Source organism: Pan troglodytes, chromosome 4 (assembly GCF_028858775.2).
Source record: "Pan troglodytes isolate AG18354 chromosome 4, NHGRI_mPanTro3-v2.0_pri, whole genome shotgun sequence".
Classification (NCBI taxonomy): Eukaryota; Metazoa; Chordata; class Mammalia; order Primates; family Hominidae; genus Pan; species Pan troglodytes.
Genome location: NC_072402.2, coordinates 95,213,924 through 95,240,853, shown reverse-complemented (window position 1 = coordinate 95,240,853; position 26,930 = coordinate 95,213,924). Strand labels below are relative to the sequence as shown.

Genomic DNA, 26,930 nt, shown 5'->3' with positions numbered 1-26,930 from the left:
GTTACTGTCTTAGTTAATTCAGGATGCTATAACAAACATACCATAAACTAGGTGGCTTATAAACAAGAGAAATGTATTTTTCCCAGGTCCTGAGACTGAGAAGTCCAAGATCAAGATGCTGGCAGATTTGCTGTCTAGTGAAGAACTGCTCTCTGGTTCACAGATGGCACCCGCTAGCTGTGTCCTCACATGGTAGAAGGGGCAAATGAGCTCCCTTGGGCCTCTCTCATAAGGGCACCAATCCCATTCCTGAAGGCTCCATCCTCATGAACTAATCACCTCCCAAAAAGCCTCACTTCTTAATACCATCACCCTAGAGGCTAGGATTTCAATATATAAATTTGAGAAGGAACACAAACACTTGGACCATAGCAGTCACTCCATGAAATGTGTGCTGCCCCATGACAGATGTCTATTCTAGGGTTCCACATTTAGATATTTATTTTCTCTCCACCTATATATGAAGACTGTAGATATAATACTAATCTATTGAAATATAAAAGCGCTGAAATTTTGCAGCATCTTGTTGAGCTTAGGGAAAAATTACCAGGTAGGATAAATATCAAATGTGATACATTCCATCTTGAAATATTTAAATACCATTACATTTACATAGGTCCCCAATTTACATTTAAATTCCATTACATTATACATAGGTCCCCAATTGCAATTTGACAGTCTGAGCTTCATATTTTTATCCCACTATTATATTCAGTGATTCACTGCACTTTAGCAGTTGGAGGTTCCCTACTAAAACTGGCCCCAATTCAAAATTTAGTTAAGTTGCTCAGGGCAGAGATGTAAATGACCTACCAGGCTATTAAGTCCAAACCTTACAAGGTTGTTCCCAGAATAATGAACACTGCAAAAAACTTTAAGAATAGGTTGCCTTTTGTAAAATCTGGATACAATCCAAGAAGAGTATTCATTGCTTAATTAATAGGCAATAAGATAAATTAATTTGATGTAAATAATTATTAAATATTAATGAATAAGCTAATGTATACAGCCAAATCCATTTTATGATAAAACCTCCCTAAATAGTATTTCAAATCAATAAGGTATGCCTTCCTTATGCTAGCAAAATAACATAGAAAATGTAGATTGAAGCTATTATCCATCTCAACTTTTCTACTTTGAAGCTTCTGTCCCAACAGAAAAATCAATTTCAGAATATAATAGATAAACCCAGGTGCAGATATTACTGCAGATATTATTGGTTATTATTTGTTCTTTTTCTTTGACTCCTAGTGAAAGTTGCTTATTACAAATTCTGTCTGGAATTATTTTAAGCTTTTTGCTAATAAAAGTACATACTGACAGAACAAATTATTCAGAGATAATTGCAATGCATTATTTAAAGGCCTTAAAACACCTGTCTTCTTTATTTTAAGGAGTTTTACTAAAACACCATTGTAAATATTCTTACTCCTAAATGGATGTGTTGTAGGGGGTCTGACTATTGTCAAAGAGGGACCTTGTGAAAAATTAAAGAGTCCTGTGAACCCCCAAGTGTATTCACACAAGACTCTTTCCGTAAGAGATTATGCTGATGGCCCGCACTGGGTCTTTATTCCCCAAATGTGTCTAATTAAAAATTTAATGGTACCATTGATAAAAGGTGAGGGGTAGGAATCTCCAGAGCATCTCAGCCCTCCGTTGACACAGATGGGTCAGACCAAGAGATTCCAGACGTGGAGCAAGACATGCCTACTGGATGGGCACAGGCCCTTGAAGAACCCAACTGCAGGGCACAAGAAGCAGCGGAGGAGAGGCAAGCCTGTCAGGGGGCTGAAGTGAGAAACCTAGGAGTGGACTAAACAATTCTTTCCATCATTCATCCATTTATCTATCTATTGCAAATATCTATTGCAAATCCACAATATGGTAGGCACTATGTTAGGTATAGTAGTGAGTAAAACAAACACAGTCCCTGTCCTCAAGGAATTTGCAGTCCAGGAAAAACAACACACATTAATTAAGTAATCCCACCAAGGTTTGTATAAACGTGAAATGAGAGAGGATCTCTGAAGGAAAAGGATCTAATTAAGTGACCAAAACAAAAAACAAAACAAAACAAAACAAAAACCCTGGCCTAGAGAAGGGGGCAGGAAGCAGAATAAGTAAAGCCTGATCAATCAGACCTGGAGGTTCATAAAAAGATAACTAAGCACACAGTGGTGGAACAGAGGATGCCAGCAGGAATTACACTCCAGCCAGAAGGAATAGCATGTGCAAAGGTCCTGTGGCAGGGTGGGGCGGGGGGAGCATGATGTATTCACAAATTGACTATGTGGCTGGACTACAGAAAGCATGAGGAAGCACAGTTGGCCTGGAGAGAGAACTGGGCATCAGGAGATGTGAAGAGTGTGGTCTTTCCCAGAAAGTGGAAAAGGAGTAGAAATCTAGGAGCTGCTACCTCTGTTGGGAAATGGGAGGATGTTTTCCGGGAAGCCACAGTGAAATTTTGGTTCCTGTATGCTAACTGGCAAATTCATCACAACTTAGACATTCTTTTCTATGGAAACAAATGAGAAACAAATTATGACCAAGTTCTGGTGCTATATGTCCACTTTAAGCAATATTGCTTGCTACAGCCATGTAGTAGAGAGCCAGCACAGAATAGTCTTCAAAATCAGAGAAAGCAGGTCCAAATCTTGCCTCTGCCACTCCCCTCCTGTGTGACCTTGATTAGTTCAACTAATTTGTCTGGGGTTCTGTTTTCATCAGTTTCACATGGAGCAATGTTATGATTTAGCTCACAGAATTAAATCATCTTATTTAAGTAAAGTGCTTATAAGCGTGCTGGGTGCATAGTAAGCATGCAATAAACACTAGTCATCGTTGTACTAGGCCAATGCACTCATCCACCCCCGTTGCTAGGAGAGTGAGCTGCAAAAAGCTCACAGCTGCATCTCTCCAAACATAATGTCTTAAGGGATGGGAGAAAGCTCACCCAAGAAATGCTGCCTCCTGAGCCAGTTTGAACTGATATGGAATACAGAAGCCTGCCTCACTCTGAAGGGTAGAAATTCTGTGGTCCTAATCACACTCTAGAACTACCTGGTGGACGAAGCTGAGACCCCATTTTTACTTGGCTTCTTCCCCTGTCCTAGGCTGCTTCCCTGACAGTTTCCTCCCAGGGCACTCTCAATAAATCGCCTATACAAGAATCCTTTCCTTTGCTTCTTGGGACCTGAACCGAGACAGTTATCATAATTCATGTGTTAATCTACCCTTTCTCTGAAGCTTCTCTGAAGCTTTTAGTAGCTTCACAGACTAAAAGCTTGGCTCAGTTGACTTAAAAAAAAAAATAGGTCTTGGCTATCTGAAGGTTCCACACTCAGTGCTCAATTAGCACTTTTTACAGATTTCTATTGTTTGTGTATTTATTGGTTTACCTGTCTGACAAGAAGCCCCACCAGACTACGAACTTCACAAGAGTAAGTGCTGTATGTTAGTTTTTACCCCACCAGATATAGCACACGGTCTCATATGATAACCCAGCAATTCAATTTAATTCACTTAATTAAAGTGTAGAGTTGTGCAATAAACAGATTATGACATTACAATCAGAAGCAAATCTCTTATGGAACAGAGAATCTGAGTGCACTTTCACTTAAAAAATTAACCCACCCTGACCCAAATGACACTTTACCTATTCCAAGCTGCTGGCACATCTGTTCACTTACACACAGTTTATGAATGCTGCCTTCCAGTTGTTGCTGCCTCATTCCTATACAACTTTATAACAGTTTTTAAAATCTGATTCTGTAACATGTTAGGAAATAAATCAGGCAAGAAACTGACAATCAAAATCCTTTTGGGGTTTGAGGAAAATGACTCAGCATGCAAAACTCTCCACAGAAGTTTACTGTATCCTTAAAATTTAGCTTAAAACACTGCTACCTACAATGCACTCATATTCATCACATTAATAGATTTGACACTGAGGCCTAACAAAAGCAAAAATATTCAGAAGGTAGTTTGGGAACAAACATTATTTCACAATACATTATTTCACAATGTAGGTCCAATAAAGATGAATGGGACATTTTAAATAAAGAGATATTTGCAAATGAAGTAATTGCTTGATGGAGTCCTATACCTGATGAAATGACTAGAGGAAAAATCTGAACTTGAAGAAATTCACAAACCAGGCAGTTAGCTCCAAGATGATTTGGAATGCACTGCATATGCATGGCCTTATTTACATACAGCATTCTCCCAGCTGCAAATACAAGATGTGGATCTATAATATGTACCCATCTACTGTATCCACATATACAATATCTGATGTAATGAAATGGAAACTTCTGATTCCTTCACTGTCATAATCAACACATTTATATTCATGCTTCTTCTTTTTATTCATCCCAAGTGCTAAGTCACCAGGAGGTACTAGGCAATGCTTTTAATATCCTAAGTCTTGTTTTTCCCTGTAAAATGGAGATAAAGCCCATTTAGTTATCAAGTCTAAATATCCTGCTGATCAGCAATAAAAAAGAGAAAAATATGCCAAATTGAACATTTTTCTTTTTTAATTTCAAGAATCAGATAAAAAATGAGCAGCACCTTTGATGTCAAAAATAGGCTAGCAAGAATGCATGTTGAAAGTTGATTTGACCAGATAATTTAAATTGGAATGTCTAATTCGCAAAATATGAATTTAAAGAAATAAACATGGTCACATTTTTCTTTCTGAGAAACAGAAAACAGCATATGCTACAACTTTGTTTTCAACAAATAAGGGAATAGTGTCTCATATGTGTATGTGTAAATATCACTATTTACACATATACACATATTGAGGGTAACATAGAATATATAGGAATTTGTTTTAGAGAGGAGTCTACAGGACAAATGTCAGTGGATAATTTTAAGCACAATGTCAACAGTGCTCTATTTTTCTTCCTGCTAAAAATGTCATCATGAAACAGTGAAAAGCACTTTTTCTCCCTAATTAAAGGCCACATGCTGCCTCTGTAGTAATCACAGATCTCATTAGTGCCCAATGAGAGTTATGGTATCACTCACATTAAACAGACACTTTATATCAATAATCCCATGTGTTTCATGTGTTTGCATCTTTTGGTTGTTGCAAATAAATTCATTGATTGAAATCTGATTTGTAGAAATTTGTGTTAGCATTTGGAATGTGAAATCATTTTTTTTTCCCTGAGAGATGTGGGATAGGGACAGGATAAAATGTGTATTAGGCAATGATGAGCTTCAGTAAGATAATAATACATGTCTTATTTTTGATATGTGATTTAATACCTTTTCTATAGACAATTCACCACAAGAAACTCAGTGTGATGTTAACGCATTTACAGATCTGATGCTGTATCTGTACTAGCCTTTCTTCATTAATAATCACCCCATCCCATAAAAGAGAAGATAATCAAAGATTTAAAAAAAAAAAAAAGCACATATTGATCACCTGTTCTGTACCTGGCAGTTAAGTTGTTAATTTTATGTCATACTTATGCTAGCAAAGTTAAGTGGAGAGTGGAAGCCATCGTCCACAGGAGTCATATTTTAAATAATTTGCCCAAATTTGAATCCACTGTCTTTTTTCTTCTTAGAGATGAGCTCTCTTTATGTTACTCAGGCTGGAGTGCAGTGGCTATTCACAGGTGAGATCCTGGTGCACTACAGCCTGGAACCCCTGCACTCAAGTAATCCTCCTGCCTCAGCCTCCCATCTCAAACTCTCTTTGGGTGCTAATGAGATCTGGGACTCAGGGGCACTCATCCACACCTGGCTTGTCCACTGTCTTAAGCAAATATACTCCAATACACACATTTTAACCTGAAGATTCTCAGAAGCACATTCTGAACATATTTTAAATGCCTTTTAGAGTAAATGGAATGATAAATTCATGTATCAGACTTTTACATTAAACTGTAAGCCCCTAGAGGGTAGGAATTGCATCTTACTCAATTTAGCATTTTTTAAAGTATTTATCACTATGGTTTTCTTAACTTTACATTGAGTGAATAAATGCTATATATGGTAATTGCTAAATAAATATTTATTGAAGTAAAGAATATTTTACCATAGTGGCAAACAGACGCTAGAGTGACCTCCAATGATTCCCATCTCTTGTTCATACCTTTGTGTCCAATCCCCTCCCACTGAGTGCAAATAGGACCTGTGACCTGTGAGTTGCTTTTTTTGTTGTTTTCTTTTTTTCTTTTTTCTTTTTTTTTTTTTTTTTTTTGGAGACGAAGTCTCAGTTCCACTCTGTGGCCCAGGCTGGAGTGCAGTGGCATGATCTCAGCTCACTGCCACCTCTCAGGCTCAAGTGATTCTCCTGCTTCAGCCTCCAGAGTAGCTGGGATTACAGGCGTATGCCACCACCCCCAGCTAATTTTTGTATTTTTATTAGAGACAGGGTTTCACCATGTTGGCCAGGTTCATCTCAAACTCCTGACCTCAAGTGTTCTGCCTGCCTCAGCCTCCCAAAGTGCTGGAATTATAGGCATCAGCCACCGTGTCCAGCCTGCTCCTAATCAATACAATATGGCAAAGGTGACGGCATGTCACTCCCATGAGTAGTTTATATTTTATAAGACTCTGTCTTAACAGTCTGAAGGGAGAGACTCTCCTTGCTGATATGATGAGTTAAACAGCTGTATTGGAGAAATCCATACAACAAGGAACCATGGGCAGCCTATAGGACCTGGGTGGACTCCAGCTCTCAGTCAGCAAAATGCCAGCCTGCTTCATATGTGGCCACCAAACATATATTTTAGGAATGTAAAAAACAGCTTAAGACTTAACAAAATATCTTGCTGTACAACAAAATCATTCTTGACATTTCTTTAAAAATAAAATAGTGAATCACAGACTTTTTAGAATTTAGGGTCCAGAGGTTGCAAACACATGCTCCCAAAGACCAGACAAGAAATATAAACAATCAAAGCAGGCCAGGATTAGAAAAGCATAGTAGAGCAAGCGCTGTATAAATGGCAATTGCCATTCATTCTCATTGTTAGGGACGTGATAGAAACTGCAAGACTGTGGCAAGGTAGAGAGCATAAGCCTCACCTAAACACTGCAGCTACTTCCTGCCTTCAAATGATCATTGCTCCCACTATCACTAGATCTTTTATCATTCATTTTGAAAAAATAAAAAACATGAATTATTATGGGGAAAAATCACCTGCTGTCTAACATTGAAAAACTAATTATTATAAGGTGTTCAGTCCTGCCTCGGTCATGAAGGGCTAGTCACATAAGACACGCACTCTGATTTGACTCAAGCCCTCATGTTAGAGCTGAGGAAATAAAGATTCAATAAGGGTAAGTTACCTGTAAAAGGCCCTACAATTAGGAAATAGAAGACTTGGTAATTATAAATCCAGCTCATGCACCTGGAAACTAAAAGTCATTAGAAATTAAGAATTCACAGGCAATCCTTTTTGAGTATAAATTATTAATCCATGGCAATTGACTAAAACAAGGTACAGAGAGTTTTTTCGTGGAAATGGCATGCTTGTGGGTTTAAAGAAGCCTCATTTGTTTATTTGGACGTTCAAAAGACAAAAGCAAAATAAATGCAAAATTCATTCAGTGTAAGTATGACAAATAACTATTTACCAGTCACATGCAATGCTAACAGTGCTTTAAATATTCATATGCTTCAGAGTGAGGCTGTCAGCTTTATCCTTTGTCTGAGTCACACTGCCTTCCACTAACAGAGAGTGAATGTCAAACCACAGCTGGGCTTCTTGGGATACAGGCAATTAAGGGATTCACAATAGAGGTGTTTCTCCTCTAGGTTCTCAGGAGTGATGGAGCAAAAGAAATGCAGCATCCCATCTTCCTGTGCAGAGCCACCCAACCTTTCACTCGGCTGTAGTTTTGGTCTTCACTCAGCTGTTGCTGTGGTTTATGACTTAGTGGCATATAACTCAGATTTCAGATCTGATCATTTCAGTAATAATTGCCCAGATGTGAAAGTGTAGATAATCAATAGTATTATTGTATCCTGGGTGGTCAACAGGTAACAGGTACACAAATTCATATGATTTACAACTCAGGCAAACTGGCAGATACACTCAGAGTGCCTAATAGTGTAGATTTTTAAAAAGGAAGAAATATCAGTAGCAGTTTTTTTCTTAGGAAGATCCAGTGGATGTTTAGATTTGCATTATATCACTGTGCTTATTCAACATACTATTAAGAACACTCAAAATTTAGCTGAGCTATTATTTATACCAATTAAAAGAGGAGCAAAATAGCCTAAATTTGTAACTGAAAAAGATTTGAATTTGGCTTTGGGGAACATTACGGAATTTTTCACTCATCATATTTACTAAATCCCTGTTGTAGGGATGACTCACTAAGTAGCTCTAGAGGGAAAGAGAAGGCATTGGGAAAGTAGCCAAATGTATCTTAATTTGATAGATTGAATCCCTGCCATTCATTTTTAAAAGACTGGTTACTGACTCGTCCTTTGAAGAAACCCTCTGTTTCATCCACATTTCTGGCTCCTAACAGAGAATCATCCCTGCCCTTCCCCCTCACCAAAAGAAAACAATTTGGAAAAATTATCTTCCTTTTCATATTACAAAGTATATTAAAGTAGTGTGTACATGGGCTCAAAACAAACAAACAAAAAACAACTTAGTACAGAAAGGTTTATTTTGAAAAGCAATTAATAACTATTTGTAACATTTTTTCTGTCCCCTATTTGTTCTGCCAAAAGAGAAACACTTTAATTCTGCTAATTGTTCCCGTTTCAGTTGTAATGTTGATAATCTTTAAATTTTAAAAGAAAATCTTATGCATTATTTCCAGATTTATTAACTGTCATATATCATTTATTGACTTTTTGCTATGATAAATGAGGATAAAACTGACTCTCTAGAAGCACTACCCTGGTTCATAATTGAGTAGGAGTGGTCAATCCTCATTCTATTTTTCAAAACTAAGAAAAAAAAGTTAAACTAGTAGCATGCTTTTCTTCACAGGATGTCTTTTAAATCATTGCCAAGGACACTGCTACTTTAGGCATCAGTGAACTGGAATTCTATAGAGGTATTAGAATGTTGAAACCAAAGACTATGATTGAAGATACGGGTTGGTGAGTCAATTACAACTATAATCTTCTGCTCCCTTCTGTTTCTCCTACCTTGAACCCCAAGCAACCTTCTCCAGGAAATCTTTTAATGATTCTCTTATCTATCACTTTCAATGATGCATTTTACTCATAGACTTTCATGATATCTATAGTTTCTTGACTTCTTACTTTCTCATTTGAGTTTCAGCTTCACTCTTGTCTCCTAAATGAAGCTAAACACTTCTAATCATTCTCCTTAAGGGTTAACTTGCCCCTGCCTCATTATAGAACTATTTAGTTACCAAGAACCAAATTACTGTCTTTCTACTATAACCTCATGTCATTTCTATCCACACATTTAGAATTGATGTGGCGGAAAGCACTATCCACCAGGAACCCACAAGCTGACTTCCACTTCTTGATTTGAATGTGTGGCTTGGGACACATCTAGAAAAACAAAGGGATGAAGTAAATGAACCCTCAGCTCTGACCATCTGCCTACTTGGTGCAGGCACAGTGGTTAGCCTCCTTTGGCTTTCCAAAGGGCCGACACTTTGTCAATATGCACCACTATGGCCACACTAGTTGTTAAGGGCAACTTCTGTTCTGATTGGTCAGTACCCAGTCAGAATAATCTATTCTCCCAACCAATATTTATTGGGTTCCTACCAGCAGCAAGGTATCTACTAGACCCTGAATATTTATTGGATAAAATATATATTCTAAGTCAAAGTGTCTCTGCTAGTAACGTAATGTGTGACTTTGGCCCAACCACTTAACATGCCTGGGTTTCAGTTTCCTCATTTGCAAAACAGGAAATGTTCAAAGTCTGTTTTTCTCAAGTGATTTATGAGTCAGTAATGATTACACTGAAATTGGTAGAATTCACTTTTTAAAGTTACAAGTAAAGGAAATAGGTCATATTTTTACAAAAGCAATATCTTAGTTTTTAATTATAAAGAAAAGTAAAGCCAATTACCAGGGGAAAAATCAGTGCAGCCATTTTCTCCCTGAATAAATGTCTAATTATCTACAACATCTCGTTTTCCAGTTTCTAGCCATATTTATATATTCAGTTGTTATTGGAATTTTCACCTTGAGAAGATATCCTGATTTGACAGAGCAAAATATAAAATATGATCTTGAAGATAAATAAATCCATTGAACTCTGCCAACCACAATCCCACTCTGTTCAAAGCTGCAGTCAGGTTCTAATTCCTCAGCAAAGAGATGAGCCTGTGCTCTGTGCCAGGCTGTGTGAACCATGTGACACAATAAAATGTGTAAGAAATTATCTCTACCTTCAAATAGTTTAAGATGCAGTAATGTGACAAGCACAAAACGTAACATGACTGTAAACAGACATGGCCTGGTGAGTCCCTAACATGTCATGACATTTCAAGAGCAAGCACTGTGTGGTTTCACAGAAAAGGGCTGCCAAAGGAGATGGGATGTAAATCTCACTGATTAAAAAAAATCGGTAGCTAACACACACAGAGACACAACATATATGCATAACACCTATGCAGATGTGTTTATGTGTGTGTGTATATATAGTGAGAGTGAAAAATGAGAACCCATTCTTATCATTAGATTTAAAGAGGTAACACATACATGAAGTACTTAGAACAACGCTTAGCATATAGTAAGGGCCCTAAAAGGATGAGCTGTTAGGTCATAGGAACACTGACATTTGAGAAAGGCCAGAACACCCATGAGAGTCACAAATGATCACTGAACGTCCTTCACACCCCAAGCCCCAAATTTCTGACCCCTCTCTCCTGACAGGTTTGCCAGCAGAACCCAACTAGATGGACCGGTTCCTCTGGAACCTGTGGTGGGCATGCCACCCAAGTAGGCCAATCAAAGGGCCTCATCTGCTTGGCTATTTTGGTTGATCTACCAAGAGGCACGTAACACTGGTGGCATCAGATTTCTTACCTGGATTTTTCTCAAACCTGTCACTGCCCTATTCCTGCCAACCATGCAAAAATACCAATTTATTCCATGGAAAGAGAAAAAAGATTAACTAGGAGCAGAGATCTCATTACCTGACAGGAGATAATGTCTTTGAAAAAATTAAACAAGCACCAGAGAACAGAATAACTAGGGATTTGTAGCCTTTAAAATATTTTAGCCTCTAGAGATACCTATAATTGTGCTTTTAGCATGAAATCTATGAAATAAATTTTGAGATTTATGGATATTTATTTTTCCTATGAAAATCTTCTTGGAATCGTAATGGTGTAGTTTCTGCACTATGTCTTTTAAAAGCTAGTTGCAGGTGGGATCTCTCCCTCATTATGTGAAAGGCTAGCACTTGCTCAATTTAAATGTGTGTATTCTTTGCAATCTTTCCCTAACAAGTTTCTTTATAGCACATGTCTCTTGAAAAACTGCAGTATTACTTGTTAGAAAATAAAACTTTTATCCTTTTTAAAAAGCATTAATATATAAAGTTAATAACCTTGATTGTAAAAAAGAACTTTCTGAAAGGAAATGACACTTTTACAATCTTGAGTTGATAATAGGACAAAAGAAAGACTTCATGTATAAGAAAGATAGAGAAGTATTTGCATGTTCTACAGAACAAAGACCTCAGAAATGCAAATCTCAAAGGCATTCAAGAAATAATTAAGCAAGTTACACATGAATATGCTGTGCTATGAAAATGCTAAATTAAATATCTGTAGTGTATCCCCACCCCACTGCAGGTAAAGACTGCTACTTCCTTTTCTAAAGAAGTATCCTCTATAAGAAAGCTTTCAGCCAACAGTAATAGTCCTTTGTGTAACTGCAGATGTTCAGCAATAGGCATTATTGAGTCGGCAGGGAAGCTGCTCACCAGATTTTAGAGGGAGATGACTATTATAATAAAAACCTGTCAGTCCTGCAGTCACAATTTCAATTCAGCCCTGACCCATAAGCAGGAAATCCATCTGCAGTGTCTCAGTTCCCCTCTGGCTTATCCTCAGCCTTGGATGCTTTTGCATACTCTCCTCTGCTGCTTCCATTAACCAATTAGGTGCTGAGGCAGAAGCAATCTTAACCTTGACAGCCCCTTTATACTTGGTCTCTATTTTTCACTGCTTTGTGGCACAGTCACACTGGCATTCTATGTTATTAATAATGTATATTTCATTAGATGATTTTTATTAGCAATTATGTGTCATTTGATAAGCCTATTTATTAGCTTTTGCAGCCATGTAACTAACCCAAGCAGGATTTTCAGAGGAGAAAATAAAGACAAAGGAAGACCAAGGCACTAAAAGAATGAAAGATAGATGTCGGAGTACATTCTTGAATTAGGAGTTTGTTGACTAGACTAAAAAAAAAAAAAAAAAAAAAAGCATATTGAAAGATTGTGGGCAGACTTACTTACTCTTATAGGATGGGACCTTGCTGTTGTAGGGTACTGCTATAGGGATTACTGATGAGATTGATTCAGAAATGAGAATATCAAAAGTGAGCTGAAGAAACCAGTAGTAATCAACAGCTAGCTACCAGGAAAAAAACAAAACATCTAAATCCTGCTTTCAAGACTTTACAGGTACTTTTCAGCCCTCATTAGTTCAAACTCTGTGCCCTAGTCTCCAGGGAAAAGCAAGGATAATGATGTTTATAATGTTCTAAGTCCTCATCAAAACAGTCAGATGGCTTTGTACTGAATGCCTTTCAGCCTGTGAAAATCTGGGGAGCTAGCCTGAGGCTTTATCGCTAAATCTGAGAAGGTGCTGCTTTTCCATATTTCCCTCCCAGCATCTCTGAATTTGTAAAAGTCACCCACCCTCCGTTTCTCCATCTGCACATCAGAGGAATCACAGTATCCACCAACCTAATTTGTGGGGATATATGAGTTTCTAATGAGACAATATTTATATAGAACTTCGAGCTTCTAGGGGGATCTGCTCTATAAATACTAACTATTCTCAGGGTAATATTAGCACAGTTAATTGGATAAAATGTGGGCATTTTAGTTAGATAACAAGAAAAATAGTCCTTCAGCAAAAGAGAAAATGGCTGCTGGGAGATTACCCCTGGAAGTATTCATCTGTCCTCTTTCTCCTGTTTCTGTTTAGTATGAATGGCGAGAGTGGGGAGTGTGGAAAAACAGATGCGACTCAGAGGTGAGACACTAGACCGCGGGAGCACATTTACGTCTGGGTGTGTGTATTTGGGATTTGACCTCTCAACAAAGAAAAGGACACATGAGGGTTCTTGTTTAGATTTAAAATATAAACAAATAAACACGGAGGGAGAAACACTTACTGGTGTGGCTCTTTCACTTTTTGAATTAAATTATCTTTTCTTAAGGAGACATGCTGTATGTTAAAGGCAGAAATGGAGAGTGGGAAAAGGAAGAAAATAAAGGGACAGGTAAACCATGTGCACAACAAAGAAAAGCAAAAGTTAGTGGTTTATAGCAGTAAGTAACGCCTGCTCAACACTTGACAGTTAATCAACATGCTGATTTCATTTATTCCACGAAACGATCTTGGAAGTGAGTGTTATTAGATCACCCTCTGTCTCAGCTCTGGCTGCAATAACAAAGTACCAAAGATTGGGTGGCTTAAACAACAGAAATGTATTTCCTCACAGTTGTAAAGGCTGAAAGTCCAAGATCAAGGTGTCAATAGGGTTAATCTTTTTTCTGAGGTTTTTCTCCTGGGTGTATAGATTTATGTCTTTTTCCTCTGTCTTCACATGGTCTTCCCTCTGTGACTATGTGTGTCCTAATCTCCTCTTCATATAAGGAAACCAGTCATATTGGAGTAGGTCCCACCTTAACAACCCCACTTAATCTTAATTATATTTTTAAAGCCCCTATCCCCAAAAACAGCAACATTGTGAGGTACTAGGGATTAGGTCTTCAACATAGGAATTTGGGATGGTAGAGAGGACATAGTCCATAACATCCCCACTTTATAGACAAAGAAAATGAAAGCAAAGAAGGGTACGTGATTGTTTTAAAGGCCCACCAGACCCCTTAACTCAAGTATCTGGTGGCTTGGGCTCAAGTTCTAAGTTCTGTGTCCAGAGTCTTCACTCTCATGGGATGGAAGAGCTACAAGGGTCTGGTGTACGAGAGAGGCCAAAGTCAGAAATGCCTTTGCACGTCTTCAGAAGACAAACTAATTCAACTGAAGCCACTCGTAAGAAAAAAAGACCAATTTAAGGAAAGAAGTGTTAGTTACATATTACTATTTGCCATTCACAAATATCCCCAAACAACTAAAAAGAGGCAAAAAGAAACTTCAAAAGTACCAGAATTGATCAGAAATTACCTCCCCTCATGGAAATAGATATCTGATAATGTAGCTCCTTGATTACAAACTATCTCTAGTTTATGAAGTTTGTCATAGGCTTGTAAGAATATTGTGGGGATAGCATGGGGAGAAACAAATTAATTGGAGATATTTTGGGTAGATTTTTATTATTCTTACTTTGTCACACACACGTACAATTGAGAGTTACTTCTTACAATTCTGTTTCCAACTTCATGCCTATTTGAGAGTTTCATTATGTTTCCATGTTTTATTAAATATTTTGACTCCAGGAAGTATATTTTTCCATCTGTTTTTTTGACCGTTCCCAACACTAGGCTTATGAAGGTATCTACTGGGAGGGTCCAAACATCTGGATGGAGTTTATCAGCCAAATGTCTCAGGAGAAAAGAACACAAATGTCCAGAAAGAGTGAGTAGGCAAGGAGCCCATGTCAGTTTTAACAGCAGTTAGTTATATCTCATTTTCCCAAAATGTGTTCTTTACTCCTTTTGCCAAATGATCCCTCCTTCCTTTTTATTTCAAAATTTCTCCCTCTGTATGCATTTTGCAATTAATCTACATCGTTTTTTTTTCTTTTTTTTTAAATCCTAGAAAAGAGAAACATACCCATCATTTATGACAGAAAGCCAAAGCAGTTATCATCGGACCAGTCTCAACTCTGAACTGAACCACTTACCAAGTCACCAAACCTTACTTCTTCATCTGTAACTTTCAAATACTGTAATAACACCTATGGGGACAGTTTTACGAACGTGCTATCTGTGCAATCAGACATGACCCCACTCTTAGAAGAGCTCCATGCTTGGTTTAATGTCTGCTGTTACGGTCTTGAAATTCTTAATCATATTTGAACAAGGAATCTTGCATTTTCATTTTGCACTAGATCTCACAAATGATGTAGCCAGTCCTGCATACCTGCTCTACCTACCCGTCAAAGCCTAAAAAAAATTGCTTTGTAAACAAAAAAAAAGTGCTCTCAAAGTATAGGCGAAGCCAAAGTTCATTTTCACTATATGAGCATGGCATACTAAGGAAGTACGTACAAATGAGACCAGCTAGGAAGAAAAACCATGGGGCAGGAGTCAGACTTGGCATCTAGCCTTGGTCCTTTCACTGTTGGGTTGGCTTGGGCAAAGCATTTCATCTCTTCATACCCCAGTTACTTCACCTGAATAATTACAATTTTCAGTTCTCTTCCCCGATGCACATTAGTACCATCTAGGGAGTTTTTTTAAATGCCAGTTCTTGGTCCTTCTGAGAGGTGACAGCGTGCCGGCAGCCCTCACAGCCCTCGCTCGCTCTCAGCGCCTCCTCGGCCTTGGCGCCCACTCTGGCCACCCTTGAGGAGCCCTTCAGCCCCCTGCTGAACTGTGGGAGCCCCTTCCTGGGATGGTCGAGGCTGGGGCCGGCTCCCTCAGCCTGTGGGGAAGGGTGAAGGGAGAGGCATGGGTGGGAACCGGGGCTGCACACGGCGCTTGTGGGCCAGCAGGAGTTCTGGGTGGATGTGGGCTTGGTGGCCCCACACTCGGAGCAGCCAGCTGACCCCGCCGCCCCGGGCAGTGAGGGGCTTAGCACCCAGGCCAGCAGCTGCGGAGGGTGTGCCGGGTCCCCCAGCAGTGCCGGCCCACTGGCACTGCGCTGGATTTCTCCCCAGGCCTTAGCTGCCTCCCCGCGGGGGCAGGGCTTGGGACCTGCAGCCTGCCATGCCTGAGCCCCCCACTCCCCACCCCATGGGCTCCTGTGCGGCCGGAGTCTCCCCAACAAGCGCCACCCCCTGCTCCACGGCGCCCAGTCCCATCGACCACCCAAGGGCTGAGGAGTACAGGCACAAGGCGCGGAACTGGCAGGCAGCTCCACCTGCAGCCCTGGTGCGGGATCCACTGGGTGAAGCCAGCTGGACTCCTGAGTCTGGTGGGGATGTGGAGAACCTTTATGTCTAGCTAGGGGATTGTAAATACACCAGTCAGCACTCTGTATCTAGCTCAAGGTTTGTAAACACACCAATCAGCATCCTGTGTCTACCTCAGGGTTTGTGAATGCACCAATGGACACTCTGTATCTAGCTACTGTGGTGGGGACTTGGAGAACCTTTGTGTCCACACTCTGTATCTAGCTAATCTAGTGGGGATGTGGAGAACCTTTGTGTCTAGCTCAGGGATTGTAAGCACCAATCAGCGCCCTGTCAAAACAGACCACTGGGCTCTCTGTAAAATGGACCAATCAGCAGGATGTAGGTGGGGCCAGATAAGAGAATAAATGCAGGCTGCTGGAGCCAGCAGTGGCAACCCGCTGGGGTCCCCTTCCACACTGTGGAAGCTTTGTTCTTTTGCTCTTTGCAATAAATCTTGCTGCTGCTCACTCTTTGGGTCCACACTGCCTTTATGAGCTGCAACACTCAGCGCGAAGGTCTGCAGCTTCACTCATGAAGCCAACGAGACCACGAACCCACCGGGAGGAATGAACAACTCCAGACGCGCTGCCTTAAGAGCTGTAACACTCACCGCGAAGGTCCGCAGCTTCACTCCTGAGCCAGCGAGACCACGAACCCACCAGAAGGAAGAAACTCGGAACACATTGGAACATCAGAAGAAACAAACTCCAGACACGCCGCCTTTAAGAACTGTAACACTCACCACGAGGGTCCGCGGCTTCATTCTTGAAGTCAGTGAGACCAAGAACCCACCAATTCCAGACACACTTCCCCCAAAAATTATTATTTAATTGTTCTGGGGTAGAACCTGAATGGAACTTGAGTTTGGGCATTTTTTAAAGTTTCTAGGTAGGTAAGAATATGTAGCAATTAGAATTTGAGTGTAGATTAGTATGATCGCTTTGGAAAATAAGTAGCCATGCACACCAAACTGAACATACACATAGATCATGGTCCAATGATTCTATTCCTGAGTATACGCCCCACAAAATATTTACATATATTCACCAAAATATTTATAAAGTAATATTGATGGCAGCCCTGTTTGCAGTAGTCCCAAACTGCAGTCAACACATGTCCATTAACAGTAGAATAGGTAAATAAATGGTGGCATATTCATAAATTAGGTAGTGGACAACAATGAGAATGTTTTCCAGGGATGAACTATTGATACTTGCAGAATTTCACAAACATTGTTTTGGGCAGAAAAGGAAAAAGGCCTGACACAGAAGAACATAATACTCTATTATTCCATGTATATAAATTTCAAAAATAAGCAAAAATAATTTATAGTATTTAGTCAAGACAACAGTTACTTCTGTGGGGAAGATAATGACGAGGAAAAATATGGGGGCTTCTGTGGCTAGAAATGTTCTATTTCTCAATCTGATGGTAGTTACAGGGGCATATTTACCTCGTGAAAATTATTAAGTTGGTGCAAAAGAAATTGTAGTTTTTAATAATTGATATGGTTTGGCTGTGTCCCCACCCAAATCTCATCCTGAATTGTAGCTCCCATAATTCCCATGTGTTGTGGGAGGCACCCACAAGGTAACTGAATCACGGAGCCAGGTCTTTCCTGTGCTATTCTCATGATAGTGAATAAATCTCATGAGATCTGATGGTTTTATAAAGAGGAGCTCCCCTGTATATGCTCTCTCTTGCCTGCCGGCATGCAAGATGTGACTTCGCTCCTCCTTTGCCTTCTACCATGGTTGTGAGGCCTGTCCAGCCATGTGGAACTGTGAGTCCGTTAAACCTCTTTCCTTTATAAATTACCCAGTCTTGGGTATATTGTTATTAGCAGTGTGAGAACAGACTAATACAATGATTGAGCCGTACACTCATGGTGTGTACCTGTTGTATTTCAATAACCAGTTAATACCAACATTTCTTACACAATTTTAATATGCAACCAGGGTTGAGAATCAGACTAGATATCTGTAATGTCCCTTATAGGATGGAACACCTGTGTTTGACTTTTCTCAGACCTTAGTCCCTGTTAAGGTTGAGTAAGGACACTAATGCCCTTCATGGTCTTTGTGCTTTATCAATACCTCCTCTTTTTCTTCTCTTTTCACAAGTTCACCTTCAACATGAAAGGGTTCCTTTATTTTCTTGTACTACATGTTGTTTAATTGGGGGGTCAAAAAGTCACTGATTGAATTATACACAAACTATTTGATCATGGAAACAAACATATCTTTTATATCCAAGTGTTTATTTTTTCATTCATCTATTACATGTTTTACAGATAATCAAGGAAGAGAGGAAAGGAGGTCTTAGGGCAATAACCAGGTGCCACTAGATGTGCTGGCTTGTGCGAGCACACAGTCATGAGACAGCAGAGTGAGGACGCTCCAGCACTTCATATGTGCTGGGGACTGCTTGTCTCTCTGCACCGTAAGCAGTCAAATGCTCTACCACTGAACTCTAACCCCAGTCTCTGCACCTTGTGGCCATAGGTAACATGCAGTCTATTTACTCTGATAGAAAAGAGCATGTTGAAGAATCCTCTTCTCAAAACCAGCAAAAACACCTAACAGAATGTAGGGCTGAGTGTATCAACAAAGACAATGCTCTGTGGCTTTGAACACTCAGTCTAAATGTGCAAATCAGGAAACGGCTGCATCACACCCTGTCAGCCCTCCACGCCTTAGACAATAGAGTCTAAGTGATGCCTGTGAATAAGGTCATGAACACAAAGCCTCCAACAGTGCAGATGGATGGCGCTCAAGACTGAAGAGTAACCAACTGAACTGCTTCTACTCCTTCAAGAGACCCAATTCTACAGCCTCATTGAGATTCACAGACTGAGGAGCAGTTTGGAGCAATTCATGACCACAGTGAAAGTTTTATGTGTTTTCTGTAAGGTATTTTTTGTTATATAGATTCATAGGCATGGAAATAAGAAAGAAGGCTTGTGGGTGATTAAATTTTTACACTTTACTCTGTGTAGTAGCAGAGACTATATCTACACTTCAAGGAAAAGGAAATAATTGCCTCAAAGTCAGTTGTGTTTAGAGACCACCCCTTCCAGGGGAAAGGAAAACCATTTTTCTATATCCAAGTTGCTAAGATTGAACTGAGAGTGTAAGGAGTGTGATAAGAATCTTTAGAAACACCACTCTTTAAATCAACCAGGCTGAAATCCCAAAACATAATAAGATTTCTTGGAGAAGCTGTGTGAAAAGTTTGTAAATTTTGCATACCTTTCCAATAAAATGAGGTTCCTTATCTCCTGAGTTTCAATTTTTATAATAAAAATGCACACAGATTAAAGGTAAGCTCTTTCTCTCTCTCCCTCTCTCTGTCTGAAAACATGTATATTAAAACGCAAATATAAGAAGTCTCAAAAAAAATTACTACAAAATGATTTTTTAAAATTCTCAATGTGGCTCAATTTTTAAAATTAAAATTAGGACCTTAATAATTGACTAAACATTATATAGAAATTATTAATTTGCAGTGGAGATCAGTATTAGGGAACATCCATTCCGCTGATTGAAATTATTTTTTATATTCAAATTTAATGAGTATCAGTGAACCATGTTGCTCTTTTTTGTGGTTATTTACTGAACACCTACTGTTTATAAAAGACTGCCCTTGGACAATGAGAGTTAGAAAGAAATACAGGCAAGGCTCTTGCCTTCAAAGCACTTAGAAGCTCTAATGGGTAAGACAGCAAAGGAATAACATGATACATGTAATGAATACTATAACAGGTCAGATTCAGAGGGACTCTAAGCTTAGGCAGTTAGGGACAGATTTCTCAACTGGACTTAAAGGGTGGACAACTCAAGTAATTGAAGCATCTTCCAGAGAGAGGGAACAGCATGAATAATGCCATAAAATAATGCACTCCAAAATGTGGTGCATAAGCAATCTGCAGCACAATCACCTTAAGAAAATGAAATCGCAGCCTGTTCAATGGCTCATGCCTGTTATTCCCAACAATTTGGGAGGCCAAAGCAGGAGTACTGCTTGAGAACAGGAGTTCAAGAGCAGCCTGAACAACATAGGGAAACCCTGTCTCAACAAAAAATAAAAATAAAAATAAAAAATTAGCCAGGCATGGTGGCATGTGCCTGTAGTCCCAGCTACTGAGGAGGCTGAGGTGGGAGGATCACTTGAACCTGAGAGGTCAAAGCAGCTGTGAGCCCTGATCACCCCAGTGCACTCTATCCTGGGCAACAGAGTGAGACCCTATCTCAAAAAATATAAATAAATAAATAAATAAATAGAGAGAGAAACAAAATGAAAATAAAATCTCTGTTACCTACACTCCCACTTGAAGGTTCACATTCAGCAAGTCTGTTCTAGACCCCCCCAAAAAATCCGTATTTTTATATAATAATGTATTATATATGTAATATAAAATATATATATATTAACAGCACATCAAGCATTCACTGGCATAAAAACTAGAAAGCAAATATTATACTCAAATTAGACTAAAAAGTAAGGGAGGCCTGAGAAGGAGTTCTGAAAAGGGTGATTGGAAATAGAGTGTGTACTTCCTTGAGTATCAAAATAATGACTGTGGACTTTTTCTATAAGCAATAGAAACCCAAAGAAGTCTTTTGTGCAGAAGAGTAACAAGGTTAAAGTCATGTTTTTTGACTCAGCAATGATGTGAAGAACAGAGTGGAGTGGGCAGAGCGAGAGAGGCACAGGAAAGTAAAATGGCTCCTCCAATTGTTCAAACAGGAGGGGATAAGTTCAGATGTGGATGGAAGGTGAGGGAAGAAAGAAAAGTAAATCCCTGTTGGGAAAATGAAACCAGATTGTGATGTTCATAATCGGAAATAGAAAATTCTCAGTCTACTCCATTACCATGTTCAGAGAAAGACATAGGCAAGGCCACTGTCTGACCACAAAATGCTAAATTTACCTTTCTCTGATTCATATCATCTTTCTCTGAGTGTTTTCTGGAGTTTTTGTTTGTTTGTTTGTTTTATCAATAACTCCAGCATTTTTTAATTCTGTCACCTTTTAGATAAAAATTATTGACCTTCAATCACTGAATGTCCCTGATTCAAAAAATAGCCTTCACTTCCCTAAGCCTTCCTCAAAATCATCCATACAAACTCAAACCCAGTTAGAAGACCATCCCAAATTACCTCACTGAAACACTTGTGAGATTTTCCTAAAGTATGTTCTTTGCCACAGCAAGTTAAATAATTCTAGTTTTATTGACAACAGGTATGTTCCTTCTGATCTTTGGTTAGTTGGGTTCAATACGAAAAGAATATCAACAAGGACAAATTACTAATACTGAGTAGTTGGTTGACTTAAGACAGATTAGAAATGACTTTAAAGTTTGAAGCCCAAGTGAATATAAAGTAACACTAATAGAAAAGAGATATCAGAAGTATGAGCCAATTTGCAACCTGAAGGGACATTTGAAATTGAATTTGAAAATTGAATGCAAAATCTGAAGGTACAACATGACATTCAAGAGAAAATGTCACATGGGTAACATATTTACAGGCCCCCAGGAATGGAGGAGATATCAAAGAGAGGTGGAGGTAAAGACTCATGCACAAAGGTGATTACTGGAATCTTGAAAATAAGGAGACCCTAGAGGAAAAAGAATGTAGAATTTAAAAGGTGGCCAAGTGGGCAGTAGGACATGGGGATCTGGAAGTTGTTCCTCTAATAAGCCTCAGATGTTGCCAACTACCTTCAACCTGTACAACACCCTGCTTTTCACCCATCCCTCTATGGCATTCAAAGATCCCTATTAAAGAATCCCCAGTGGTTTCTGACCAAATGACTTCTTTGCACAGCATCATGAGATAGATCAACAAGTCATTATCAAGATTAAAAGCCCCTATGTGCTTTGAGAGAGATCTAGCTTGCCTATTCTGCTGTGTTCTCAGGGCCAAATATAGTATATTACATAGACACTCAAGAAATATGTGCTCAATTAGTGAAGAAGAGGAACAATAAAGCCCAGAGATGTTGGTCCACAAAATGCTGGGCAGTTAATCTCCTTATCATTTTTCTAGCTCTGCGAGCAATAGATAGAGTTCCTAGTGACGGGAAGAGAAAAAAAGATTATTTCAAAAATTTTACAATTGAATATGATAGAAACCTAAAACAAACCAGGTACACTGAATATGAGGGAGCATCACCTTTCAAAGTATGCACCTCAGATAAACAGACCTAGATTTGATCCAGTTCTACTACTTAATACCTCACTTCATTTCTTTGAGCCTTCATTTCCTCAACAGTGAGTTGGAAAAGTAATGCCTACTTCATAGGATTGCCAAGAGTGTTAAAAGCTCTTGACACATGGTGTATGATTAATAAACAATGGGAAAAACACAGCAACAACAAAACTATAAGATACCACCTCAAACTTATTAGGTGTATTAAAATAAAAACAGAAAATAAGTGTTAAAGAAATCAAAACTCCTGTGCACTGTTGATGCCAATGTAAGATGGTGTAGCTGCTGTGGAAAACAGTACGGCAGTCCTCCCAAAAATAAAAATAGAATTATCTGTGGTTAGGACTTCTCACGAAGACAGAGAGCAGATTGGTGGTTACTAGAAAACCAGAAAGGTGGGAAAGGCAGAGGGTCAGATAAAGAGAGATTGATTAATGGGTACCAGTATACAGTTAGATAGAAGATACAGTTAGAAGAAATAAGACCTAGTATTTGAGACATGAGTAGGGTGACTTGTTAACATTAATTAACATTAATCTATTGTACCTTTCAAAACAGCTGGAAGAGAATAAGTCAAATGTTCCCACCACAGACATAAATATTTAAGGTGATTATTATCTCTATTACCCTGATTTGATCTTTATACATTATATTAATGTATCAAATTATGACATGTACCATGAAAATATGTATATTCACTGTGTATCAGTAAAAAAAGTTTTTAAAAAATAGAATTACCAGATGATCCAGCAATTCCACTTCTGGGTCTATAGTAAAAAGAATTGAAAGCAGAGTGTCCAGAGCTATTTGTACATCCATGTTTACAGCAATATTATTCACAATAACCAAAATGTGAGAGCAACGTGAGTCCATCAACAGATGAATAGATTAGCAAAATGTGGTATTCTGCATACAATGGAATACCATTCAGCCTTTAAAAGAAAGTAAATTATGACACATGCTACAGTATGGATGAATGTTGAAGACATTAAGCTAAGTGAAATAAGCTGGTCACAAAAGGATAAACACCATGTGATCCACTTACATGCAGTTCCTAGCATAGTCAGTTTCATAAAGACAGAAAGTTAAATGGAAGTTGCCAGGGCCTGGGGGAGATGGACAGTTACTACTGGATTATAGTTTTACTTTAGCAAAATGAAATGAGTTATGAAGATTGATTGCACAACAGTGTGACTGTACACTACTGAGCTGTACACTTAAAAATGGTTAACCACAATTTAAACAAACAGCAATAGCAGCAATAACACACGATGAGAAAAAAGAATCAGTTGTGTCCACCAGAGGTCACCCTCACTCAGGGCCCAATAACAAGTCTTTTCAGAGCAGTGCCCTAAAGCTATGGTTCTGTTCAGTGCTGCCCTCAAGGAGGGCAAGATTGAATAAAGAGAGTGACCAAGTAACAAGGGAGGCACTTAAGTTACTTTAGAAAAGGCTGTTTTTCTCAGAATTATTCCCCACAGAAAAGGGGCACCTGGTTTAGACATCAAAAACCTTGTTTAGAAAACAGAAAGACCAAGGAGCTGAGATTTTTATGTTAATGCAGTGAGAAAGACGGGTGGGTGTTACAAAAAGAACATGACAAGAAAAGCCAAACTTCTGGAGAAAGAGCGTAAAGCTAGAGAGTTTTATGGAAGAGAAATGAATGGAAGAGAACACATGGAACAATGTTCCATGGAAAAGAAATGGAAACACATGGAAGAGAAATGAATGACCTGAAAAGCGAGCCACATTTCTACATGAGGGCAAGAGTGGGTCATTACTGGGCCAGGGGACAAGTTCTACACGACAGGGAGTGGCATCTGGGTTCTGTAGGCTGGCCTGAGCCATCAGGCTCCATCGTTCCCAGTTGTTATGGGAACTGTGTAGCTGCCTACTAGTTTCTCAGACCTATTTTAATACACAGAGGCAAAAGATCAGCACATTTTGGTGATTAGGAGGTCAGTTTCAGGCTTGGAGAGAATATTTTCAATATGTTTGTGGAATTTGAAGTTATATTAACTACAAGAGATCAAAAAGTGAGAGTGAAATGAATAATGGAGGGAACAGATAGTGATCTTTTTTTAAGAAAGCTGTTCTGAAAAAGAGAGAAATAAGATATTAGTCTTAGAGGTCAGCAGGAACAAGCATGAGAGATAGCAATGTTTTCTTTTCTTCTGTAGCAGGCCAATTAAGGTCCCTAATCCCCAAGACAGTCACACCCTGGGCCTCAGAATATGTGAATATCTTACCTTGCATAGCAAAAGGGACTTTGCAGATGTGATTAGGGTTCAGGAACTTGAGATGGAGAGATAATCCAGGTGAACCCAGTCTAATCATATGAAATCCTTAAAAGTGGGTAACTTTTTCTGGCTAGGTCACAGGTGCCACACTGCCAGATCTGAAGATGAAGGAGGGGGCCATGAACCATGGAAGGTAGGTGGTCACTAGATGTTGGAAAAGCAAGAAAACAGATTCTACCCCAGAGCCTCCAGAAGGAACCAACCCTGCCACCACACCTCCAGCCCATGGAAACCAGTGTCAGACATCTGACCAATACTGTACAATAATTAATTTGTGGTGTGTTACATTTATGGTAATTTGTTACAGACGCAATAGCAAATGAAGACACTTGCTTACAAGAAAGCTTTTTAAATAACAAAAGTACAATGTAGAAGAGTACAAAATTATGTATTACAGTATTAACTAAAGCATTAAATGGGAGGTTACTAAACACACATCCCATATGTCAAAGTGCTACAGATATACCAGTTAGTCTAGCCATGAGAAGACTAAACAACTATTATTAGTATGTTTCTTTAAATGGGAATTTATGAGTCTTCTTTTTTTTTGAGACAGCCTCGCTCTTGTCACCCAGGCTGGAATGCAATGCTCACTGCAACCTCTGCCTCCTGGGTTCAAGCGATTCTCCTGCTCAACCTCCTGAGTAGCTAGGATTACAGGCACCTGTCACCATGCCCGGCTAATTTTTGTATTTTTAGTAGAGATGGAGTTTAGCCATGATTGCTAGGCTGGTCTCAAACTACTGACCTCAGGCGATCTGCCCACCTCAGCCTCCCAAAGTGCTGGGATTACAGGCATGAGCCACCGCACCTAGCCATGAGTATTAAATAAAACTAACATAACAAAGAAGAGAAAAAGAAGCATACTTGAGGAAAAATTATTGCTTCTAAATCAGAAGCATCTATCATTTATTCAACACATATCTATTGAATACTTCCTCTGTGATCTGCTCTATAGTAGGCTGTGGTGATAGGACAAAGAAAACAAGATGGACAAACTCCTTTTTCTCCAAGAGCTCACATTCTAATGTTAGACTAAAACAATAAAGAAATAAGCACATAAAAATATGTCACATGACAAGTGCCTGATAGAAAAATACAATGGAATTTGGGGATATCAGGTGACTGAAGGAAATGCTAATATCAAGGATGGCAAGGGAAAGACTTTCTAAAAAGCTGGCCTAAGAGATGCTACCTGAATATAGTAGAGGAGTAAGTATATGCATATCTGGGGACACATGTTCTAGGCAGAGGAGATAGTAAGTGAAAAGGCCCTGGGGTGTGTGCACATTTGGCAAGCTGAAGGCTGAATGAGCAGTGCCCTGTGTGTAGCCAAATGAGAAGAGGAAAAGTGCTAGGAAATTAGCTCAGAAAGGAACAAATATATGTATGGGGAGACAGATAACATAGAACCTTATATGCCAATTTTAAGACTTTTGCTTTTACTTTAAGACATGAAGCCACAGGAAATAAGAGTTCTGAACAGAGCTGTGATATAATTCAAGTTAAACATTACAAGAACCACTCTGAGTGCTATGTTGAAACTAATCAGGGGAGGAAGTGGCAAACATACAACAATTTCAGTTTGAACTGGAAATGATGGAGACTTGGATTACAGTAGCAACCCCGAAAGAGGTGATTGGGAGCAAAATTAGATGTAGTCTACAGAAGAGATATGGAGTCAAGAGTGACTCCAAGATTTGGGGCCTGAACAACTGGAAAATTGACTTGCCACCATGGGGAGATCACACAAGATGACATGGCTGTCTACCATTTGCCTCTAGAGAAACCTTCCAAATCACCTCGCCCCACTCCAGACACATTAACCACATTCTCCTACTGCCCCATGTCTTGGCTCTGCCTCTGTGGTTGCTCCAGCCTGCTCCTGCCTCCAGACTTTTCCATTAGCTGTGCTCCACAACTTCAAAGGTGCAGTCAAGAACTCATTTTGCTTGAGGATTGGAAGAGAAGGAGAAATAACAATTTTCTCTTTGCAAATTCCTCTCTAAGTATTCCATCTTAGTAAATCAAAAATGAATCTCTGGGTGTTGTTAATGGTGATGAATGGGTCTCTGAAACACTCAGATCCTGAAGGGTGTATAGGCTGTGTCTAGTTCCTCCATTAAAATTGTGAGGATACGTATCCATATCATTCTCAGCTTT

General features: G+C 39.2%; 1 long non-coding RNA gene across 4 annotated transcripts in view; it reads right to left on the bottom strand.

The window, feature by feature from the left end:
- The window catches only part of LOC134810088 (uncharacterized), a 795,882-nt gene that overhangs the window by 413,440 nt on the left and 355,512 nt on the right, over positions 1-26,930 (bottom strand). The gene's annotated exons all lie outside the window — the stretch shown is intronic.